Below are 23,610 nucleotides of genomic sequence, written 5' to 3' on the forward strand. Positions count from 1 at the left end.
CCACTACATCTCTTGCTGCGGATATGTCCCGTACATGTTCCCTTACCCTTAACTTTAGTTGTCTCGAGGTTAGGCCCACATAGACCATAGGGCAGTCGCATGTAGCATAGTATATCACGTGAGTGGTACTACACGAGATATACTGCAAGATTTTAAAACGTCTGTCCGTCTTTACGGAATCAAAGTATGTGGTCCGCAGGATATTTGGGCATGCTATGCAATCACCACAGGGAAAGCAGCCCTGGGCGGGGCCCCTAGCCGAAAAAGGATTCTGTCGTTTAGGGACATAGTGGCTCTGTATAAGGATGTCCCTCAGGTTCCTGCTTCTTCTTGCAGTCATTTGGGGATATGGGGGTAGAGCTGTAGTCAGTGTTGATTCCAGCTGTAAAATGGGCCAGTGTTTTTCCAGGATTTCTCTCATTAATTGCCACTGATTATTGTGAGTCGAGATAAATCTGATCACATCAGGTATTTTTTCTTTCTGTTTTGGGAGTGGTGGGTAGAGTAATTCTCTCCGTGCCACCCTCCTAGCCCGATTATAGCCCTGTTTAATACAGCGATGGCTGTACCCTCTTTCTTTAAACCGTTCCTTTAGATCTTGAGCCTGATTTTCGAAACTGGAGTCCGAGGAGCAGATCCGCCTCATCCTCAGAAACTGACCAACCGGGACAGCTTTGACTGTAGAATAAGTGTGTGCTGATGTGGCATGTAAAAGGGAATTGACCGACGTCTCTTTTCTATAGACGTCGGTCTGTAGTCTTCCCTCTGGATCTGATGTGATGGTTATGTCCAGAAAATTCACCCTTTGTTTGTCATAGTCAAAGGTCAATTTTATATTCCAATTATTAGTATTCAAAATCTGCATGAAATTCACAAGTTGTAGTTCAGTTCCCTGCCAGATAATGAAGACGTCATCAATGTAACGTAACCAACACAGCACATGGTTGTCGGCGTAGGCGCCGTCACCATGCACAACCCGCCTCTCCCAGAGGCCCAGAAACAGGTTGGCATATGACGGCGCGCACGCCGCCCCCATGGCCGTGCCTTGTTTTTGAACATAAAAGGAATCTTTGAAGACAAATAGATTATGCGTGAGGATGAATTCCAATAGAACCACTATCAGATCACATAAATGGCTGTCCCGGTTGCTCATGCCAAGGAAGAAGCGGACCGCCTCAATGCCATCATGGTGTCTAATACACGTGTACAGGGATTCCACGTCTACTGTGACCAGTAGCATATCCTCCTCCAAATATATTCCATCAATTCTTTTAAGTACCTCCGTGGTATCTTTTATGTATGATGGTAGACACTCCACTAGGGGTTTCAAATAGAAGTCGATGAATTTGCATACTGGTTCACATAGACTGCCAATCCCTGACACGATGGGGCGACCTGGAGGGTCCCTGATGTCCTTATGAATTTTGGGGAGGAGGTAAAAAGTTGGAATCTTAGGGAAATCTACAGTTAGGCCCTCTAATGTTTTTTTGGGAATGATCCCCTTCTCAAAGGCTCTATTCAGGATTTTCATCAAATCCGAGGAGAAGGTGTTTATCGGGTTATGGCTCAATTTACAGTAAGTATCTTTGTTCCGTAGTTGGTGGAATGCTTCTTTCTCATATTGTTTAATTGGCCAAACTACTATGTTACCCCCCTTGTCCGCCGCCTTGAAGACCACGTCTTCAAGCGATTGAAGGGATTTCAGTGCAGCGCGCTGTGCCGCTGTTAGATTATCATATCTATTGTTAGTGGGGATCTTTTTAAAATCTTCCATCACAAGTTTTGTGAAGATCTCCACTTGCGGGCATAGGGACAAGGGGGGAAACTTTTTTGATCGAGGTACAATAGAATTGGGGAACCCACCTTGCTCTAAAGGGATTTGTTCCTGTAAAAGTTCTTCCAAAGCTAATAACGTTTCTCTTTCCAGAGGGCTGTCAAGACCCATATTGCTGGCACCCCTCCCATGCAATTTCCGCAGTACCAGTTTCCGTGAGAAAAGGAACAAGTCCTTTACCGCTGTGAAAAAGTCAAACTTATTATTTGGAGAGAATGTGAGTCCCATATTTAAAATCTCACATTGTATGTCAGAAAGAGTATGTGTTGACAGGTTAATTACCTCCTAAGTTTCTCGCTTTTTTGCCTCCCGAGTATGGGGATGGTGATTTCCGTTTGGCTGCTTGTCTCTCCCTATTTCTCCGGGGGAAATTTGGATTTTGTCCGGATGTTATGTCCCCATTCCATCTTGTTTCTATGCTTTCATCATTAGAGGTTTGCGAAGACAGAGACCCCGATCTGGATCGGAGTCCAGAGCGTGTTCTACCACTTCTCCATTTATAGACCCTGCCCTGTGAATAGTCGTTATTATCCCTCTGGAATTTTTTTGTTTTAATAGAACAGATTTCATTTTCCCATTTCTTGAAATCTAATTCCAGGTCGCTATTCAGTTTTTCTAGGGCCTCAGTAGAGAGATCTTTTTTCATGGTCGTATTTATGTCATCTATTTCTTTCTCTATTGATTTTAGTGATGTATTATTGGACTGGATCAAAAGATCCATATAGCCCCGTGAGCAAGTGGTGGACAAATGTTCCCATTTGTCTCTAAAGGTTTCTTCCTCATTCTGAAGGGTGGGAAAGACTTGAATCCTCAAGCCTCTTGGAATAAGTCCTTTAATTAAGTATCTTTCCAGGAAGGCTTTATTCCACCATATCTTAGTGCGTTGTTTAAAAAGACTTTTAAGCCTATTTGTTGATTCCCTCGTATCTTTCCCTCTACTGTCTAAAAACAAATTCGAATCTTCTTTGAAGACAACATTGAGTTGTGAGATCCAAGACTGATCTCGCAATCGAAAGTCCATATTAGGCCCAGAGCCCAGTGCTGTGAAAAACACAGAAGAACGACAATTTCAATATAAGGACTTACCAGGTTGGGTAAAGCGTTAGGCGCCACAAGCAAGTATCCAGAGCGCCCCAAAATGTAAGTAACACAGCAAAACTTCATATAATCATAATAAACTGAGAGAAAAAGAAGTCATATCGCCACAAAAATGGAATATAAAAATAACAAGATTTTATTAGGACATACAGTACAAAAATATTATGGATAAAATTCAAAGATGGATCCGAATAAAAGAAGGGAAAAGCAGTGCGGTAATTTCAAAAATATTGAAGGATTGGGATCTAAAGCCCACTATGAATACACAGAATCTAGTACAAAAACACTTCCTAGTGTGAATCACACGTAACAGCGTCTCATTAATGTATTGTCTGTACATATAGTAAACTAGTAATGACAAGCAGCGAAATTAGGGAATTAAATCATAACGCCAAGTTAGTACAAATAGCTCTAATGCTTGTTATATTACTCGAAACTAGTGTTCAAGTGTCTCTATATGATTAGCACTTGGCAGAGGTAGGTAAAGAAAATCTGAACCAAAGTGCCAAAGTAAGGATGGAACTATCAGAGACGCAGACCAATGTGCTTGGTCCGTGTGAAATCACGTTATGTCAAGTGTAAGAAGTATAGTAGTGGGCTTACCCATTAAGATGAATGTAGTGAAGTCCCGCACTGTCAGCCTGAAAAGTGTTGCGCCCCGACGCGCGTTTCGCCGATATGGCTTCCTCAGGGGGTAGTGTATTGTGAGGTATGATGTCGAGCCTTATATGTGGTTCCATTAATCAAAAAGTGTGTAGTTCCGGTGTCGGTCCTCACGTTCTGGTCTATGGCGCATGCGCGGGAACCTGGCCAGAGCCGCGAGATCCCCGTCCCCTGTTCGTCACGCTCCCACTGCGCCTGCGTGCCCCCGGGGACGCGTGTCCATGGGAACAGAGCAAGCGCAGTGCGAACGTATAGACGACAGAGGAACGGGGCGAGGCTCCAAGGTTCAACTACGGCATTCGCAAACCCCAGGACGTATGGGAATGTTCAGGTGCGTGTGTAAACATGTGTAATTATAAAAGAGTGTGAGTGTGATAGACAGTAAGAAAAAAGAAGAAAATGTGTTAATGTTTATACCGTAGGTATCAGATGAGAAGGTGAATCAGAAGAATACAAAAAATGAAGCATGTGAGACAGAAAATGACAATGGTGATGTGATGTGACCAGTATAATCGATATCGATCATTAGGACTGGTGATAGATACAGGTGCAATTAAATATGAAATAGTAGGGTATAATAATGCAAAGGATTAGATATTGATAAGATAGTAAATTAATAGGAAAAACAAAAAGACAAAAAGAAACGGGGAAGGGAAGGGGGAGGGGAAAGAAAGGGGGGTAGGGGAAAGGAGAATGGAGGGGACAACTAATAAGGGAAAACAAAAATAATACACGTGAAAAAATAAGATCATGGATAACATGAAAATACGACGCATAAAATATATATATATTATTGCGAGCAGTGAACAACAACAACAAGCAACAAACAGTATGATGAATTATTATGACAAGATAGATTATTAAGTGTCAGAAGGTGACAGTCAAATGAAAATACAAGATGAATCTAAATCACATACATAATTAAAAAGGTATATGATGTAGTATAAATCAGTGAACAAAAGTTGAATAGATGAACAATTCCCGTGGATAGATTCATTGTCCAGAGGGGTTGATTGATGTATCATAGATATAACTCCATGATATTTCAGAGGAACAGCGGTCAAAAAATCGCTCGATCTAAACACAATACTGCAGAAAAACCCCACATGGGCTCAATGAAAATTTAAGTTTCTCAGCTTTTTTGTAAGATTCATGCTACCTGGTTGGTATGCAACATGACTTTGCCTATAAATCCCTCTTACAGTAACTTTTCCTTTTTAGTTTTTATGTGTTTTTTAATAGTTATTAATGCCTGTTCTTTTTCTGCAGTATTGTGTTTAGATCGAACGATTTTTTGACCGCTGTTCCTCTGAAATATCATGGAGTTATATCTATGATACATCAATCAACCCCTCTGGACAATGAATCTATCCACGGGAATTGTTCATCTATTCAACTTTTGTTCACTGATTTATACTACATCATATACCTTTTTAATTATGTATGTGATTTAGATTCATCTTGTATTTTCATTTGACTGTCACCTTCTGACACTTAATAATCTATCTTGTCATAATAATTCATCATACTGTTTGTTGCTTGTTGTTGTTGTTCACTGCTCGCAATAATATATATATATTTTATGCGTCGTATTTTCATGTTATCCATGATCTTATTTTTTCACGTGTATTATTTTTGTTTTCCCTTATTAGTTGTCCCCTCCATTCTCCTTTCCCCTACCCCCCTTTCTTTCCCCTCCCCCTTCCCTTCCCCGTTTCTTTTTGTCTTTTTGTTTTTCCTATTAATTTACTATCTTATCAATATCTAATCCTTTGCATTATTATACCCTACTATTTCATATTTAATTGCACCTGTATCTATCACCAGTCCTAATGATCGATATCGATTATACTGGTCACATCACATCACCATTGTCATTTTCTGTCTCACATGCTTCATTTTTTGTATTCTTCTGATTCACCTTCTCATCTGATACCTACGGTATAAACATTAACACATTTTCTTCTTTTTTCTTACTGTCTATCACACTCACACTCTTTTATAATTACACATGTTTACACACGCACCTGAACATTCCCATACGGCCTGGGGTTTGCGAATGCCGTAGTTGAACCTTGGAGCCTCGCCCCGTTCCTCTGTCGTCTATACGTTCGCACTGCGCTTGCTCTGTTCCCATGGACACGCGTCCCCGGGGGCACGCAGGCGCAGTGGGAGCGTGACGAACAGGGGACGGGGATCTCGCGGCTCTGGCCAGGTTCCCGCGCATGCGCCATAGACCAGAACGTGAGGACCGACACCGGAACTACACACTTTTTGATTAATGGAACCACATATAAGGCTCGACATCATACCTCACAATACACTACCCCCTGAGGAAGCCATATCGGCGAAACGCGCGTCGGGGCGCAACACTTTTCAGGCTGACAGTGCGGGACTTCACTACATTCATCTTAATGGGTAAGCCCACTACTATACTTCTTACACTTGACATAACGTGATTTCACACGGACCAAGCACATTGGTCTGCGTCTCTGATAGTTCCATCCTTACTTTGGCACTTTGGTTCAGATTTTCTTTACCTACCTCTGCCAAGTGCTAATCATATAGAGACACTTGAACACTAGTTTCGAGTAATATAACAAGCATTAGAGCTATTTGTACTAACTTGGCGTTATGATTTAATTCCCTAATTTCGCTGCTTGTCATTACTAGTTTACTATATGTACAGACAATACATTAATGAGACGCTGTTACGTGTGATTCACACTAGGAAGTGTTTTTGTACTAGATTCTGTGTATTCATAGTGGGCTTTAGATCCCAATCCTTCAATATTTTTGAAATTACCGCACTGCTTTTCCCTTCTTTTATTCGGATCCATCTTTGAATTTTATCCATAATATTTTTGTACTGTATGTCCTAATAAAATCTTGTTATTTTTATATTCCATTTTTGTGGCGATATGACTTCTTTTTCTCTCAGTTTATTATGATTATATGAAGTTTTGCTGTGTTACTTACATTTTGGGGCGCTCTGGATACTTGCTTGTGGCGCCTAACGCTTTACCCAACCTGGTAAGTCCTTATATTGAAATAAGTGTTAATAATGTTGATTGTTATTTATGATTCTGACCCATGTTGGGTCATGGAATTATAGGAGGAATTCTCTGGTCGAATTCCTAAGGGAGTTATCCGAATGTTTCGGATTAAATTGCATTAAAAATAATGTCAATTAATAAACGGCTGCTGTGGCCATTTCACATCCAACCTCGGTTGTCACGTGTCTTTATGGGAAGGGAAAGGGGAATAAAAGGTTAACAGGGTCAATCAGCACAGGACTCTACTTAGGCCAGTCATGCCCTTTCTTGGGGCGTTTCCGTCTCTGACCTCCGGTTGACATCAATGGGAGGCAGTTTTTCGTGGTATTTTTTCGTGGTATTTTTTGCCCACGGTGCTCAATGCAAATCCTTGCTGATGCAGAAATAATGCTACTTTAGTATATCTCGCTGATATTTTCTATATATCCACTATATATAGATACTCCATAACTTGTAATTAGATTTGATCATTATTAGGCTATGTTCAAACAGGTCGGATATGCTGCGTAAAAGCACTAAATTGTGGGGCAGTTTTTCGACCGGAATGTCCGCTGCGAAAAACTGCACCTGAAAAAAAAAAAAGATTCATATTTACGTAGACATGGCGACGCATCCCTCGACCGTCCGGCAGCCTGGCCTCCTGGGATGATGTTTCATCCCATGTGATCGCTGCAGCCTGGGTTAAACGTCATCCCAGATGGCCGTCCTGGCCGAAGAAACACAGAATTCTGGGTAAGTATAAGGGTATGTTCACATGCTTAGCAAAAAAACTTCTGAAAATACGGAGCTGTTTTCAAGGGAAAACAGATCCTGATTTTCAGACGTTTTTTAAGCAACTCGCGTTTTCTACGGCCGTTTTTGGAGGTGTTTTTCCTTTAAAGTCAATGAAAAACGGCTCCAAAAACGGCTCAAGAAGTGCCAGGTAAAAAAACGCCCCGTCGGAACAGAACGCCGTTTTTCCCATTGAAATCAATGGGCATATGTTCTGATTCCGATTTTTCGGCCGTTTACGTGCCGAAAATAAGCCGTGTGAACATACTTTAAGATTATTATTTTTTTCTGAGTTGCGGCTTTTGTGGCGAAATCGCTGCTTTCCTGCCGCAAAAAAAAGGAACATTTGCTATTTGTTTGGGTTTTCCTCCCCATTGAATTCAATGGGGAAAACTCGCAACATATTTGCAGTGTTTACGCAAATACAATTGACATGCTGCTTAAACAGCGTAGCTCAGCGAGTTACGCTGTTTCCGTAACTCGACCATGTACGCTGTTTTTGGAGCTGCCGACTTCCGGAAACAACGTAGCTTGCGGTGCTACGCTTTTAATGTACACCCATTCACTTCTATGGGAGTTACAGAAACAGCGTAGCTTAGCGAGCACTCGGCTGTTTCTGTAATTCCCGACCACCTAACAAGGAAGTGGCCGGGAGACAGCGGAGCGAGTAAGCTAGAACGGGGTTTAGGGGGCCCCGTTCTAGAGATAGGTCCCAGAGTTGGGACCCGCATCTACCTGACATTTATGACATATTCTGTGGATATCCTCAGAAAAAGCGTGGTTAAACATCAGCACACGTCTCCCAAATTTCAATCAATATGTTCTTTTATTGGTCAAAAATCCAGTAAAAAATGGCAAAGTTTCGACCCGTGACAAGTGGAGGAACTTTCTCAAGCCTAGGCTTGAGAAAGACCCTCCACTTGTCACGGGTCGAAACGATATTGATTGAAATTTGGGAGACGTGTGCTGCTGTTTAACCACGATTTTTCTGAGGATTACATTACGCCAGACTGGGTTTGTCTGATCTTACAGCGTGTCACCGCTCCTGATATCGGGATTTGCGCTGCTTCGAATATTTAACTTTTTGGAATATTCTGTGGATATGTCATAAATGTCCTTCATGGGAAGACCCCTATAAATGCTGTGGTCACTATTGACCACTAGTTAAACGGCCAGTAACAGCGCCATCGCTGTTCCTGGCCGTTAGGGCAGCGTGTCAGCTGTAAAACACAGCTGACACCTGTAGTGTATGGAGCGGGCTCTGTGCATGAGCCCGCTCCAAACATCATCCCCTCCCCGCTCCATGATGTGCCAACACATCATGGGTCGTGAAGGGGTTAAGTAAGAAGCGGTCAGGGGGCCCGGCACTGCCGGGTCCCTTGACTGCCGACTATAAGACACAGGGACTTTTTAGCAGGATTTAGTCTTGCTAAATACGGTACATTACATTAAAGAAAATGGCATCAAAGGTTTCATAGCCTTTAATAAGGCTACACATGGATTTATTATAGCAAGATTTTTCATTTTTAACTATCGCGCTACAGTTACATAGTTAGTACGGTTGAAAAAAGACACATGTCCATCAAGTTCAACCAAGGGATGGGAAAAGGGAATGTAAAAATTTCTACACATAGGAGCTACTATTTTTTTGTTCTAGGGAATTATTTAAGCCTTTTTTAAAGCCATCTACTGTCCCTGCTGTGACCAGCTCCTGCGGTAGGCTATTCCATAGATTCACAGTTCTCACAGTAAAGAAGGCTTGTCGCCTCTGCAGGTTGAACATTTCTTTCTCCAGATGGAGGGAGTGCCCCCTTGTTTTTTGAGGGGGTTTTACATGGAACAGGATTTCACCATATTTTTTGTATGTGCCATTAATATATTTATATAAATTAATCATGTCCCCCCTTAGTCGTCTTTTTTCAAGGCTAAATAGGTTTAATTCTTTTAATCTTTCCTCATAACTTAGATTCTCCATGCCCCTTATTAGCTTCGTTGCTCTTTTTTGTATTTTTTCCAACTCCAGGGCATCCTTTCTATGAACTGGAGCCCAGAACTGAACTGCATATTCTAGATGAGGCCTCACTAATTCTTTGTATAGTGGTAATATTATAATCCCTGTCCCGCGAGTCCATGCCTCTTTTAATACACGACAATATCTTGCTGGCCTTTGAAGCAGCTGATTGACACTGCATGCTGTTATTTAGTTTATGATTTACAAGTACACCCAGATCCTTCTCAACAAGTGACTCCACCAGTGTTGCTCCCCCTAGGACATATGATGCATGCAGGTTGTTGGTACCCAGGTGCATAACTTTACATTTATCTACATTAAACTTAAGTGGATGCCCAAACACTTAGTTTGTTTAAATCCGCTTGCAATTAACGAACATCTTCCATAGTTTGAACATTACTACAAAGCTTCGTGTCATCTGCAAAAATGGAAATAGTGCTATTAACCCCATCCTCTATGTCATTAATAAATAAGTTGAATAATAGTGGTCCCAGCACTGAACCCTGGGGTACACCACTTATAACCGGGGACCATTCAGAGTAGGAATCATTTACCACAACTCTGGATTCGTTCCCTGACCCAATTCTCAATCCAATTACAAACTATATTTTCTAAACCTATAGTCCTTAATTTACCCATTAGACGTATATGAGGGACAGTGTCAAATGCCTTTGCAAAGTCCAAAAACACTATATCCACAGCGGCCCCTCTGTCTAGGCTTCTGCTCACCTCTTCATAAAAACAGATCAGGTTAGTTTGACAACTTCTGTCCTTAGTAAAACCGTCCTGGCTGTCACTTATAATACTATTTTTTGTCACATACTCCTGTATATAGTCCCTCAATAGCCCCTCAAACATTTTCCCCACGATGGATGTTAAGCTTACTGGTCTATAATTACCCGGGGATGACCTAGAGCCCTTTTTGAAAATAGGCACCACATTTGCCCTGCGCCAGTCCCTTGGCACTATACCAGTCACTAGACCATCTCTAAATATTATGAAGAGGGGGACAGAAATTACTGTACTAAGCTCTTTAAGAACTCTAGGGTGTAACCCATCTGGTCCCGGGGCCTTGTGCACATTTATTTTATTTAATTTAGCTTGGACCATATCTACATTCATCCGATTCAGTATATCAACTATATTAACAGCACTGGCACCCGCAACATCTGCTGCTCTTTCTTCTGTTGTATATACAGAGCTGAAGAACCCATTTAGTAACTGCCTTCTCTTGATCCCCTGTGACCAACTCCCCATTACCACTATCTAGGGGTCCTACATGTTCAGACCTTGGCTTTTTTGCATTTATATACTTGAAGAATTTTTGGGGATTTGTTTTACTATCCTTGGCCACCCGGCTTTCATTTTGTATTTTTGCTGATTTTATTACCTTTTTACAGTTTTTATTAAGCTCTTTATAACCTAAAAAGGCTACAGCAGTACTGTAGCGCCCATGGCCGCGGGCCGTCGGGCTTACTCACCTCCCGACGCCCGCAGCCATGGATCTGTGAGCGCTGGCCTCCGTCTCCCTCCTAGGAGATGACAGCGCTCACTTCCGCTCCGTTCGGCTTTGTCCCGTAGGGTGCGCGCGCACGCTCGCGCCCGGCCTTAAAGGGCCAGCGCGCGCAATTAGGAAATCGTCATCACCATCAACTGCCACGATTTCCTGGTCTATAAGAAGGCCCCTGGCCTTCTAATCCTTGCCTGAGCGTTGTTAGTCTTTCCCAGTCTGTCTCGCAAATGGTCCCTTAGTGTCTCCCGTTCCAGCTGTTGCCCGTGCCCTGTTACAGTTCCTGTATTCCGTATTGTTCCTGTGCCTACCCGCGTTCAAGTGTCATCTGCCACGTCAAGTGCCATCTGTCACGTCAAGTGTCTTCTGCCACGTCAAGTGCCTTCTGCCACGTCAAGTGCCATCTGCCACAAGTGTCTTCTGCCACGCCAAGTGCCATCTGCCACGTCAAGTGCCATCTGCCACGTCCAGTGTCTACCGCTTCATTGGATACTGCCCGCCACGTCTGGCGCCACTTGCCGCACCTGCCTCCATCCGAGCTGAAGCCACAGCCACCGCCCGGACTATTTCAGGTACCCAAGCATTACTCTCTGCCATTTACTTCCGCTTAGACTGTGACCTGGTCAGCTGCCTCCCCGCTATGGCGGAGCGGCCTAGTGGGTCCACAAACCCTGTGTCCGTGACAAGTACCCTCAGATTTATATTTTTCAAATGCCCTTTTTTTGTCATGTATTACACTTTTTACAGAAGGTGTAAGCCATGTGGGGTTTACTTTTAGTCGTTTGTACTTGTTACCTATAGGAATACATTTTGCACTATAATTACCCAAAGTAGTTGTTAAAATCTCCCATTTATCATTTGTACCATTATTTGACATTAGTTCTTCCCAGTCTATATCCTGAATTGCAGCCCTCGTCCTGGGGAAATTGGCCTTCTTAAAATTAAGTGTTTTTGCTCTCCCAGCCTGTGTTTGTTTTTTACAGTATAGGTAAAATATAACTATATTATGATCACTGTTACCGAGGTTTTCATGAACATTGACATTCCCAACAAGCTCTGCATTATTAGAAATGACCAGATCCAACAGAGCTTCACCTCTAGTCGGGTCTTCCACAAACTGGCCCATAAAATTTTCCTGCAACAGGTTGAGGAAATTTCTCCCATTTGCAGTTGAAGCCGAACCATGACACCAATTAATATCCCTGTAATTAAAATCTCCCATTATCACTACAGTACCCCGCTCCATTTGTTTATATATTTGACCTTCTATCTCTTCAGTTATATTGGGGGTCTATAGATTACACCAAAAGTAATTTTTTCAGTGTTTACGTCCCTTTGTAATTCCACCCACAATGTTTCAACCTCCTCACAGTCTTCACCCACTATTGTCTCTTTCACACTCGCCTTCATATCACTTCTCACATACAGACATACACCACCGCCTTTCCTATTCGCCCTGTCTTTCCGAAACAGTGTAAAACCCTGTAGATTTACAGCCCAGTCATGAGAAGAGTCTAGCCAAGTTTCAGCAACACCAACAATATCTATATTTTCTTCCAGTACCAAGGCCTCCAGCTCCCCCATTTTGCTTGCTAGACTTCTGGCATTTGTGAACATACACTTTAACTTGCCTTTAATTTTTTCAGTTTCAGAAATGTGATTATTTGACATTATTTGGGCATTTTTATTTTCATTGTTGTTTTGTAACCAAAGGATCTCCTTATCCTGTTGACTAGTCCTCTCCCCACAGTGTGTTTCTCCCCCACCAATATAGTCTGACCCCTCTCTAATCTGACTACCCCTTAATTTTCTACATTGACCTCCCTCCTCAGCCCTAGTTTAAATACCGCACCACCCCAACTGGAATTCTCTCCCCCAGCACAGCGGACCCCCTTCCATTTAGGTGCAAATCATCTGCAGAATACAGTTTGTACTCCAATGAAAAGTCAGCCCAATGCTCTAGGAACCCAAAGCCTTCTCCTCTTACCTGCAAACGCTGATGCTGCTGCAGAATCAACTGTAGCCTCTGGTGCCGATGTGGCCGTCACGATGCAGGACCTGTGAGTGACGTCACAGATCTGCACTGTCAGAAGCTGGGCGTTCTGAAGAGAAGAGGATGTTACTTCTCTTCAGAGCGCCCAGCTAGTAAAAGTATTAAAAACGCCCCGATGTACGCACATAATACACGCCCACTTGGACTTTTACTTTTAAACACACCCACTTGGATTTTTGCAAGCCTCATTTGCATAAATACGAAAATGGTCATAACTTGGCCAAAAATGCTCGTTTTTTAAAAATAAAAACGTTACTGTAATCTACATTGCAGCGCCTATCTGCTGCAATAGCAGATAGGGGTTGCAAAATCTGGTGACAGAGCCTCTTTAAAGTTAAAAGAAAAGAAGAGTACTTACAGGGGCTTTAACTCATCTTTTTAACTCCAGTTTAGTAACTTCACTTGTTATACAAACCACTTGAATTAGCAAGCCAAAACAGAGCAAGATCTACAGAGGCATGAGGGCTAAGTTATACCACCTGAGAGCAGTTAACCCCTCCCCCTAGTCAGCTGCACAGCAGGACAGAAGCTAAGAAGGAAAAAAAGGGTTTTCAAATGTGTCAGTTTTGCAAACTTCTATTAGCAAGCACTCAATTCATATATCACACACAGTATCCCATATAGTACCCCACACCAGAACACAGCAAGTCAATCCGGTTTAGTAACTCCACTTGTTATACAAACCATTTGATTTAGCAAGCCAAAACAGAGCAAGCGAGCCAAAACAGAGCAAGCAAGCCAAAACAGAGCAAGAAGTCCAAAGGAATACTTTGGTTTGTATTTAACTCCGTGCACTCCTTCGGAATGCAGCTGTCACTTGATAGTAAAATTGGAAAATCTCACTATAAAAAGTCTAAACCAGGCTAAAGGGGTTTTTAGGATATATCATTGGTGGCCTATCCTTAGGCGGCCTAAGTTAGACCTATTCAATTTGGTTGTGAAAATGTATAAATCCTTCATGTAACGTAACAGTTGCTCAGAGAATCAGATTGCAGCTCTTAGGGTAAGGTCACACGGATCGGCCCTGACATGGTCGCAACGCGGCCAACAACTGCGCTGGCACTATGTAGGCGCGGCTGTCAAATACCTTGTTAAGGGGTATTCTGGTTACACGCTCATGCACACTGCCGCTCCATTCATTCTCTATGGGAGCGCCGGAGATAGCTGAGTGCAGTGTTCAGCTTTTTCCGGTGCTGCCATAGAGAATGAGTAGGGGTAACTTGTGACCTGCAAAATCATGCGCCCATAAAGGGTGTATTAATTCATGGCCGCACAATTTTGCCGATAAAGGGACGGTTTACCCGCATTAACGAACGTGCGGCCACTAACAGGCTGTTTGACAGCTGCACCGAACATGGTGCCGGCACGGTTGTTAGCCGCGTTGCGACCGTGTCAGGTCAGCTCCGTGTGGCCTTACCCTTAATAGAGCAAGTTAGAAATGTAAGCTGGAATCTGACTGGTTGCTTTGGACAAGTCCTCCACTTTGTCTCTACTTGTTTTTCTATATGAGACCCAATGTGTGTATGTGTAGTACAAGAGAATGTGTGGCTTATTTATAGCCGAGTAAGCAGGCAGCCTTGACTACTATCAAACATGTCCAGAAATAAACTAGCACATTTCTTCTCCAAGCTATGCAGCCATTTTATCACGTCGATCACATGCCTTCAATCACAATGGTAATTATCTTGTTGCATCCAGCCTCAGTGAACCATAGTGAGGGGAGTCAGAGAAATATTGGTAGTACAGTATGTAAAAATTAGGGAGATTTATTGCAATATGAAAATACGCTTATCCTAAGTGACATGCTGACTTTTTTACTGACACCAGCAATATTTGTCCAAACCCACCGATTTCAGGGTTTGGGCCAATGCCAACACGCCTGATCCCTTCCACGGGAGATAAGCCAGTGCCAGATCGGTCTGGCAGCTTCTTTTATTCTCGTCAAATATTGGAATAAGGGTGCATTCATACAGTGCGGTTAATACACCCTAAACAAGCACATTCGTGACAAGTGTGCATGTTTATGGAAGAGACAGGTTTTTGCGGTCCAGGCTCATAGAAATGAATGCAGGAGGCCATTTGCACGGCCCGCCATTTGCTGGCGGCCCGCGTGTGACACTCCGCGGCCGTCCGACCCGAAAATCATGGCCGTGCCTGTGTAAACAGGGAGATGTGCTGTTGATATAATGGAAATGTATGGGGATGAATGATCGTAGTAACGGTCGCTCTTCTCCATACATAACCCATCATTGATCCTTGAAACAGGAACAAATGAACGTCGATCAATGAGCTGTCTCGTTGATCGACTCTTGTTTTCATGGCCCATATCAGGCCGCGAAAAATTACCTTAAATAGTTTCTGAAAAACAAAAAACACAACCTCATTATAGGGAATAGGTAGGTTTTATTTTAAGAAGATCCTAGAAGATGATATCAAAATAACTGTGTGTGTAAATCGTCAACCCAGACCATTTTCAATATCTGTTAGTTTGGTCTGACTGTCTGACTGTGTGTGTGTGTGTGTGTGTGTGTGTGGTGGTTTAGAATAGTATTGCTCAGGCCTCATGCACAAGGAACGTATTTTTGTCCACCCGTAAATACTGGCGTAAATACGGGTCCTTGGTGACACGTATTCGACCCGTATTGCACCAGTATTTACGGACCCGTGCCCGTAAATACGGGTCTGGTGTCACCCGTATTTACGGGCACTTTTTCGCTGCAAAATTACACTGCAGTAATCGGCAGCCCTTCTCTCTATCAGTGCAGGATAGAGAGAAGGGACAGCCCTTTCCGCAGAAAAAGTAAAAGAAATTCATACTTACCCGGCCGTTGTCTTGGTGACGTGTCCCTCTCTTGACATCCAGTCCGACCTCCCATGTGACCGCTGCAGCCTGTGATTGGCCTGTGATTGGCTGCTGCGGTCACATGGGCTGAAACGTCATCCCAGGGGGCCAGACTAGAGGAAGAAGCAGGGAGTTCTGGGTAAGTATGAACGTCTTTTTTTTTTTTACAGGTTGATCTATATTGTGGTCGGTAGTCACTGTCCCGGGTGCTGAAAGAGTTACTGCCGATCGTTTAACTCTTTCAGCACCCTGGACAGTGACTATTTACTGACGTTGCCTAGCAACGCTCCCGTAATTACGGGTGCACACACGTAGTCACCGTAATTACGGGAGCCCCAAAGACTTCTATGGGCCTGCCCGTGCCGTAATTACGGCCTGAAATAGGACATGTTCTATATTTTTCAATGGCACGGGCACCTTCCCGTAAGCATACTTGGAGGTACCCGTGGCCAATAGAAGTCCATGGGCCCGTAAAAACGTGCCGTAATTATGTTTATTTGGGACACTGGTCGTGTGTCTGAACAGGCACTTGTGCACCCTATACTGGAAGAACGGTGCTGCTTTTGCTTTGCTTTTTTATATATATATATATATATATATATATATATATATATATATATATATATATATATCATTTATGACTCTTTGATCGCCTTTTATTTAATTTTTTGTGAGGCCGGACAAGCAAAAAAACAGTAGTTGTTATATATATGTATATATATACATATATATATATATATATATATATACATATATATATATATATATATATATATATATATAACAACTACTATTTTTTGCTTGTCCGGCCTCACAAAAAATTAAATAAAAGGCGATCAAAGAGTCATAAATGATACCGATCAAAATGATAATTCGCCCTGCAAGAAAACAAGCCCTCACTTAACTACGTTGATGGAGAAATAAAAATGTTATGGGTCTTGGAATGCAAAGACATAAAAACATGAATTTTCAAAAGAAAGTGTTTTTTTTTGTAAGCAAAAGTAGTAAAACCTTAAAAAATATATAAAATTATATTGTACCGACCCGCATAATAAAGTAAGCATGTAATTTATATGCAAAAGTGAACAAAGTAAAAACAAAACGTAAAAAATAATGACAGAATTGCTATTTTTTTCTACCCCCAAAAAAATAAATTATAATGGCTCATGCACACTTCAGTGAAAGTCTTTAGTATGCTATCCGTTTTTTTAAACGGATAGCACACTGATCCATTCATTTCTGTGGGGCCATGCACAGATCCGTTTTATTTGCGGATCCATGTGTCAGTTCTGCAAATTATACAACAGGTCCTATTCCTGTCCGTTTTTGCAGTTCGGTCTTGGCCATTTTAAGCCATGGGTCAGTCAAAAAAACCGACCGCAAATGGATCGGTTGCCAGACAGCTTTAGGGCAGCCCGATTTTCCCTCCTTCCGTCCTTTTTTTGGGTCATGAAATACAGAAGACACGCAGATGAAATATGGACGCAAAATACGGAGGAACGGATGCGGAATGAACACGAAAACCATATGGACATCAAAACGGATATACAGGTCCGTTTTTTTACAGGCTTATAAACATTGAAAGATGTATGCATGAGGCCCAAAGGTTTTGTGTACTCCAAAATGGTGCCTTAACAAAAACACCTCATCCCACAAAAAACGAGCCCTTGTACTGAAGAATAAAAAAGTTATTGCTCTTGGAATGCGACGATGAAAAAAAACGCCACATTCTGAGGGCCCAAAATTGGCCAGATCCTTAAGGGGCTAGCAGTGGTTTCACACACGGAAACAGACCTGAATAGAACAACCCCAAATACTGCAGGAAGCTTTTCCTAGCCTGCCTGCACTTGCCCTAACGCTTGTGGCTCCTTGTGCTACACGTTTAAAGGGGTTGTCCAATCATATGAAATTGATGGCCTATCCTCAGGATAATCCACCAGCATGTGATCGGTGGGTGTCCGACTCCCGGCACCCCCGCCATTCACTTCAATAGGAGAATGATGTAATACTGTAAACTGCCGCTACAAGTGTGTTGGCGATTCAGAATAAAGGAAGAAGGGAAAGCAGCGCTCGTACAAGCTCCATGGGCCCTTCAAAACAGCTGATCAGCAGGGGTGTCGGGAGTCGGACCCTACAGATCAGATATTGATAGCCTATCCTAAGGATGGTCCATCAATTTCTTATGCCTGGAAAACGAATTTGATGCGTAGTTAAACCCTATTCTCCCAATACGCTCAGTTCACAGAAGTGGGACACACACCTATCATGTATTTAAAGGGTTATTCCCAAGTTGACTCAAATGTTTTTTTTTAGACATTCTAAGCAGGAAATGAATTTTAAAACATTTGGTGTTAAAAAATTGTAAAAATTCATTTCCTAAGTGCCTTTTCTTTACACTTGATAACTCAGCTAGTGCTGGTTATCTTTTCTAAAAAGGGGCGTGAGCGGCTTGATGTCAATCAAGCCGCTCTGCTCTGCAGTGTGCGCGCTCCCGATGTTGCTAGATACTGTAGTTCTAGCAACATCGGGAGAATGTTCGTCTCAAGCGGACATGGTAAGCCCGATTGAGACGAACTTACCGTGAATGTCAACTACACTACCCTACCCTACCCTACACTACACTACACTACACTCACCCCGTTTCGGCAAGCCACTTTTCCATCACCCACCCTGTCACTACATGTAATTTGCGTATCCGCCGCATCGGTGCTGCATCAGCACCCGGTGAACAACTAAAAATATATTTAAAAAAAAAAAATCACCTAAGACATTCTAACGGCGCTCTGAACGGTCCCGTCACTTGCCATCTTCCTTCTTCTTGGCGCCGCTCGCATTCATAGTAACAATGCGTTGTGGCGCAGATGACGTAATCATATCAGGCCCACGTGATTACGTCATCTGCGCCCACCGCTCTGTTATTGTGAATGGGAGCATTAGAAGAAAAGTGACGGGACCGTTCAGCTCTTCGTGGGAACGTCTTAGGTGAGTTTATTTTTGTATGTATGTTGTCATGTATGTATGTGTATATATGTATGTATGTATGTATGTATGTTTTCTTGTATGTATGTTGTCATGTTTGTATGTGTATATGTGCATGTATGTTTTCATGTATGTATGTTTGCATGTATGTATGTTTGCATGTATGTATGTATGTATGTATGTACGTATGTATTTTGTCATGTTTATATGTGTATATGTGCATGTATGTGTATATGTGCATGTATGTTTTCATGTATGTATGTTTGCATGTATGTATGTTTGCATGTATGTTTGCATGTATGTATGTATGTATGTTGTCATGTTTGTATGTGTATATGTGCATGTATGTTTGCATGTATGTATGTATGTATGTATGTATGTTTGCATGTATGTATGTTTGCATGTATGTATGTTTGCATGTATGTATGTTTTCATGTATGTATGTTTGCATGTATGTATGTATGTATGTATGTATGTATGTTTTCTTGTATGTTTGTTTGCATGTATGTATGTATGCTTGCATGTATGTATGTTTGCATGTATGTATGCTTGTATGTATGTTTGCTTGTATGTATGTTTTCATGTATGTATGTTGTCATGTTTGTATGTGTATATGTGCATGTATGTTTGCATGTATGTATGTTTGCATGTATGTATGTTTGCATGTATGTATGTTTTCATGTATGTATGTTGTCATGTTTGTATGTGTGTATGTTTTCATGAATGTATGTTTTCATGTAGGTATGTTTGCATGTATGTTTGCATGTATGTTGTCATGTTTGTATGTGTATATGTGCATGTATGATTGCATGTATGTAAGTTTTCATGTATGTATGTTTGCATGTATGTATATATGTACATGTTTGTATGTATGGTTGAATGCAAGTATGTATATTTGCATGTATGTATGTTTGCATGTATGTATGTTTGCATGTATGTATGTTTGCATGTATGTATGTTTGCATGTATGTTTGCTTGTATGTATGTTTGCTTGTATGTATGTATGTATGTTTTCTTGTATGTATGTTGTCATGTTTGTATGTGTATATGTGCATGTATGTGTATATGTGCATGTATGTTTGCATGTATGTATGTTTGCATGTATGTATGTTTGCATGTATGTATGCATGCATGTATGTATGTATGTTTGCATGTATGTATGTTTGCATTTATGTATGTTTGCATGTATGTTTGCATGTATGTATGTTTGCATGTATGTATGTTTGCTTGTATGTATGTTTGCTTGTATGTATGTTTGCTTGTATGTATGTTTGCTTGTATGTATGTTGTCATGTTTGTATGTGTATGTTTGCATTTATGTATGTTTGCTTGTATGTATGTTTGCTTGTATGTATGTTTGCTTGTATGTATGTTTTCTTGTCTTTATGTTGTCATGTTTGTATGCGTATATGTGCATGTATGTTTGCATGTATGTATGTTTGCATGTTTTCTTGTATGTATGTTTGCTTGTATGTATGTTTGCTTGTATGTATGTTTGCTTGTATGTATGTTTGCCTGTACGTATGTTTGCTTGTATGTATGTTTGCTTGTATTTATGTTTGCTTGTATGTATGTTTGCTTGTATGTATGTTTGCATTTATGTATGTGTATATGTGCATGTATGTTTGCATGTATGTTGTCATGTATGTATATATGTGCATGTTTGTATGTATGGTTGCATGCAAGTATGTATGTTTGTATGTATGTTTGCATGTATGCATGCATATTTGTTATGTATCTATGCATGCTTGTATGTTTGCATGTATATATGTGCTTGCTTGTATATATGTTTGCATGTATGTATGTTTGTTTGTATAAATGTCTGTATGGCCATGCATGATACTGTCTGCTGGCGCCCTGTATCTAAGCCAACTTGGCGGCAGGCTTCTATACATGGTATAACAGTCAGTATCACACATGAAAGTGAAACTAAGCCTACGACATGTTTTATTTCATTTTTTTTTTAATATTTTTGATTTTTTACAAGTTTGGTGTTTGGACTACGTCGGTTTCGAGGACTACTTAGATGACGCTTTTTTTTTCATCAATAAAATGGTTAATGAGGTTTGTGTTGGGGGTGCTTTATTTCAATAAAATATTTTATCTATATCTTTGTCTTTTCTTTTCAAGTTTTATTACTACCACTTTAGTATTGGCCGAGTGACAACGTCCATTACTAAGGGGAGGCTTAGTGTTAGCCGGTGCAGAGGCTAACACTAACCACCATTGGGCAAAAGCAAGGGGTTGAATCCAGCGCTGTAGAGGTTAAAACGGAATGTCGTTCCAAGTTTACTAATGTATGGTTAAAAAGGTCCAAAGATGTGGAGTCCTAATGTGCAGGAAGGAATGTCAGTCCAGTCGTGGAGCCTACGCGTTTCAGACGTGTTAGAAGTCCTTAATCATGGCTGTTTGATGTTTGGAAACTGAGGCCCTGGTTTTATATGTATGGGTTCCGGTCTAGCAGCTGAGTTCTGATTGCGTTCCAGGAGGGGGTGAGTCACCCGGAACGCAAGGCAGAAAGAGTGATGTTCGGCGTCATTTTGGATCTAATGGTAGCTCATCAAATTGGGATTTTGTAGTAGGAAGTGAGCGTCAGGAGCAAGAACATTATCTTTAAGATGAGTTGCTTTCTTATATTGCTAACATGTGATGCTGGAGACACAACAACCCGGCGCGCCTCTGGCTGCATGTGTCAAATATTTTATTTGTGTTCCAGACCTCGATGTTCTGCTGGAACGCAAGACAGACCAATCAGAAGAGCGGTGTCCAACACACCCCCGACTGTCAGCTGCTGCCGTGGTCCGCTAGAGTATGTAGTAAGTACGTATAGATTCTTTCTTGGACTAAGAAAAACAAAGTTTTTGTTTGATTGCTCATGATTGGGGTTTGTCCCTTCATTCAGTTAGCGATATATGTAAGTGGAATTATATTTAATTACTAACGTGTGACCGCTTGGAGATGTGACTAAATCAATGTTGGCGTTTGTATTTATTTTTATTTTTATTTATTTCCCCTTTTTTTCCCTCTCTGATATCTTGTTTGCGTTCCAGATCTCCTATCTTTATTGGGACGCTGGGAAAACAGCTGGTCCAAAGACAGCATTCAACAGACACCCCACTATTCGATGGTCAGCTGAGGTCGGCCGTTCTGTGCCATCAGTGGGTAAGATGGCTTTTCATCGTTGTGGAAAGCACGATGTTTTATTTAATTGTTCATAACTGAGATATGTTTATGTGGTATTATAGAATATGTGTGGGTTGTTGTTGTGCAATCGCTTGGGGACGTAACCTATATCACTGTTGTGTTTACAATAATGTTTATAATTGTTTGTGTGTTGAGTTCTTTATGGGCCTTCAGTTTCTATGTTCTGGATTGAAAAAGTCTGGAGTGAAGGGAGTGTAGGAAAAAAGAAGAAGACAAAATAACATGAGGAAAGTGGCTAAAAGAAGTCTATGTCTAGTATTATTTGCATAACAAAAAGCACATGTTATGTATGCAAAAGAATGTATGACTTCATATGCAAATGGGGAGACAAATATTGTTAGTTCGAGATTTGAATTAAATTATGTGGACAAGGTGCAGAAGCAGAGAATTGGTTGCTAGCGTATGTGTTGGTCAATACTGGAACATAAGTTCTTTCTTTAGGTTGAGTCCAAGTGGGAACCTTGTTTTTAGTCTGTAGATCCAGTAGGCTTCTCTCAGGTGGGTTTTGTGTTTGAGGTCGCCTCCTCTTTTAGAGAGATGGATTTTCTCAATGGCGTAGCATTGAAAAGTTTTCGTTGTTCGATTATGGTGATGTATGAAATGTTTGGATGCGCTAGAAATGTTTGTAATGTTTGGATTTCTCACATAACTAAGGTGCTCAAGGATCCTGGTTTTAAATTTTCGGTTCGTGCAGCCTATGTATTTTAGTAGGCATTCTGTACATTCAATAACATAGATGACGGACTCAGTGTTACAGTTGATGTAATTTTGGATAGTATATGTGTCTGACTGTGTAGAGTCGCAGAAGGTTTTTGTTGGATGAGCATGAAGGCATACTTTGCAGGGGTGCTGTCCACACCTATAGAACCCTTTGGTCTCCAGCCACGTTGTTTTAGTTTCATGTGATATGAAGAGAGATGGAGAGAGAATGCTGCCTATTGATGGGGCTTTTCTGGCTATTATTCTGCAGCCTCCTTTCAGGATGGACCGCAATCCATCGTCTTCCATGAGGATCGGTAAGTACTTATTTACTATTTGTTTTATTTCCAAAAATTGGTTGCTTTGTTGTAGAATCAGTGTTGGTTGGTTAGAGTCTGACTGGTTAGTTTTCTTGTGTTGTTCCAGAAGTTGGGCTCGAGGTTTTTTGGTTGTGATGTCAACCGCTCTGTTTAAGGACCATTGTGGATAACCTCTGCTTTTCAGCCTTGTTGTAATTTGTTCTTGTTCTATGTTGAATTGGTTGGCTGAGCTACAATTCCTTCTTGCTCGGTGTAATTCTCCAACCGGAATGGCTTTGATTGTATGTTTGGAATGGTTACTTTTAGCATGCAATATAGAGTTTGCAGAGTTCGGTTTTTTGATGCGTTTGTGTTGAAATGACTTGGCCTGCTTTTCCTTCTAGTTCTAAGTCTAGAAAGATGAGGGTTGTCTTGTCGTGATTGTATGTAAACTTGAGGTTATAAGGGTTGTGGTTAAGGAAGTCTACGAAGTTTGGAATGGTATCAATTGGTCCCTTCCATATCAGCAGAAGATCATCGATGTATCTTCCGTACCACTCGATGTCCTTACCAAAAGGGTTGTTACTGGAG

The 23,610-nt window shown here is 41.4% G+C and overlaps 1 long non-coding RNA gene across 1 annotated transcript; it reads left to right on the forward strand.

Annotated features, from left to right (window-relative positions):
- The first annotated feature begins 955 nt into the window (after positions 1-955).
- LOC142748111 (uncharacterized) lies at positions 956-23,037 on the forward strand. The gene is made up of 4 exons (XR_012882141.1): positions 956-2,051; positions 21,534-21,637; positions 21,868-21,979; positions 22,992-23,037. It is a non-coding gene; the product is annotated as an uncharacterized LOC142748111 (long non-coding RNA).
- The last annotated feature ends 573 nt before the right edge of the window (positions 23,038-23,610 follow it).

This window comes from Rhinoderma darwinii, chromosome 3, assembly GCF_050947455.1.
Source record: "Rhinoderma darwinii isolate aRhiDar2 chromosome 3, aRhiDar2.hap1, whole genome shotgun sequence".
Taxonomy (NCBI): domain Eukaryota; kingdom Metazoa; phylum Chordata; class Amphibia; order Anura; family Rhinodermatidae; genus Rhinoderma; species Rhinoderma darwinii.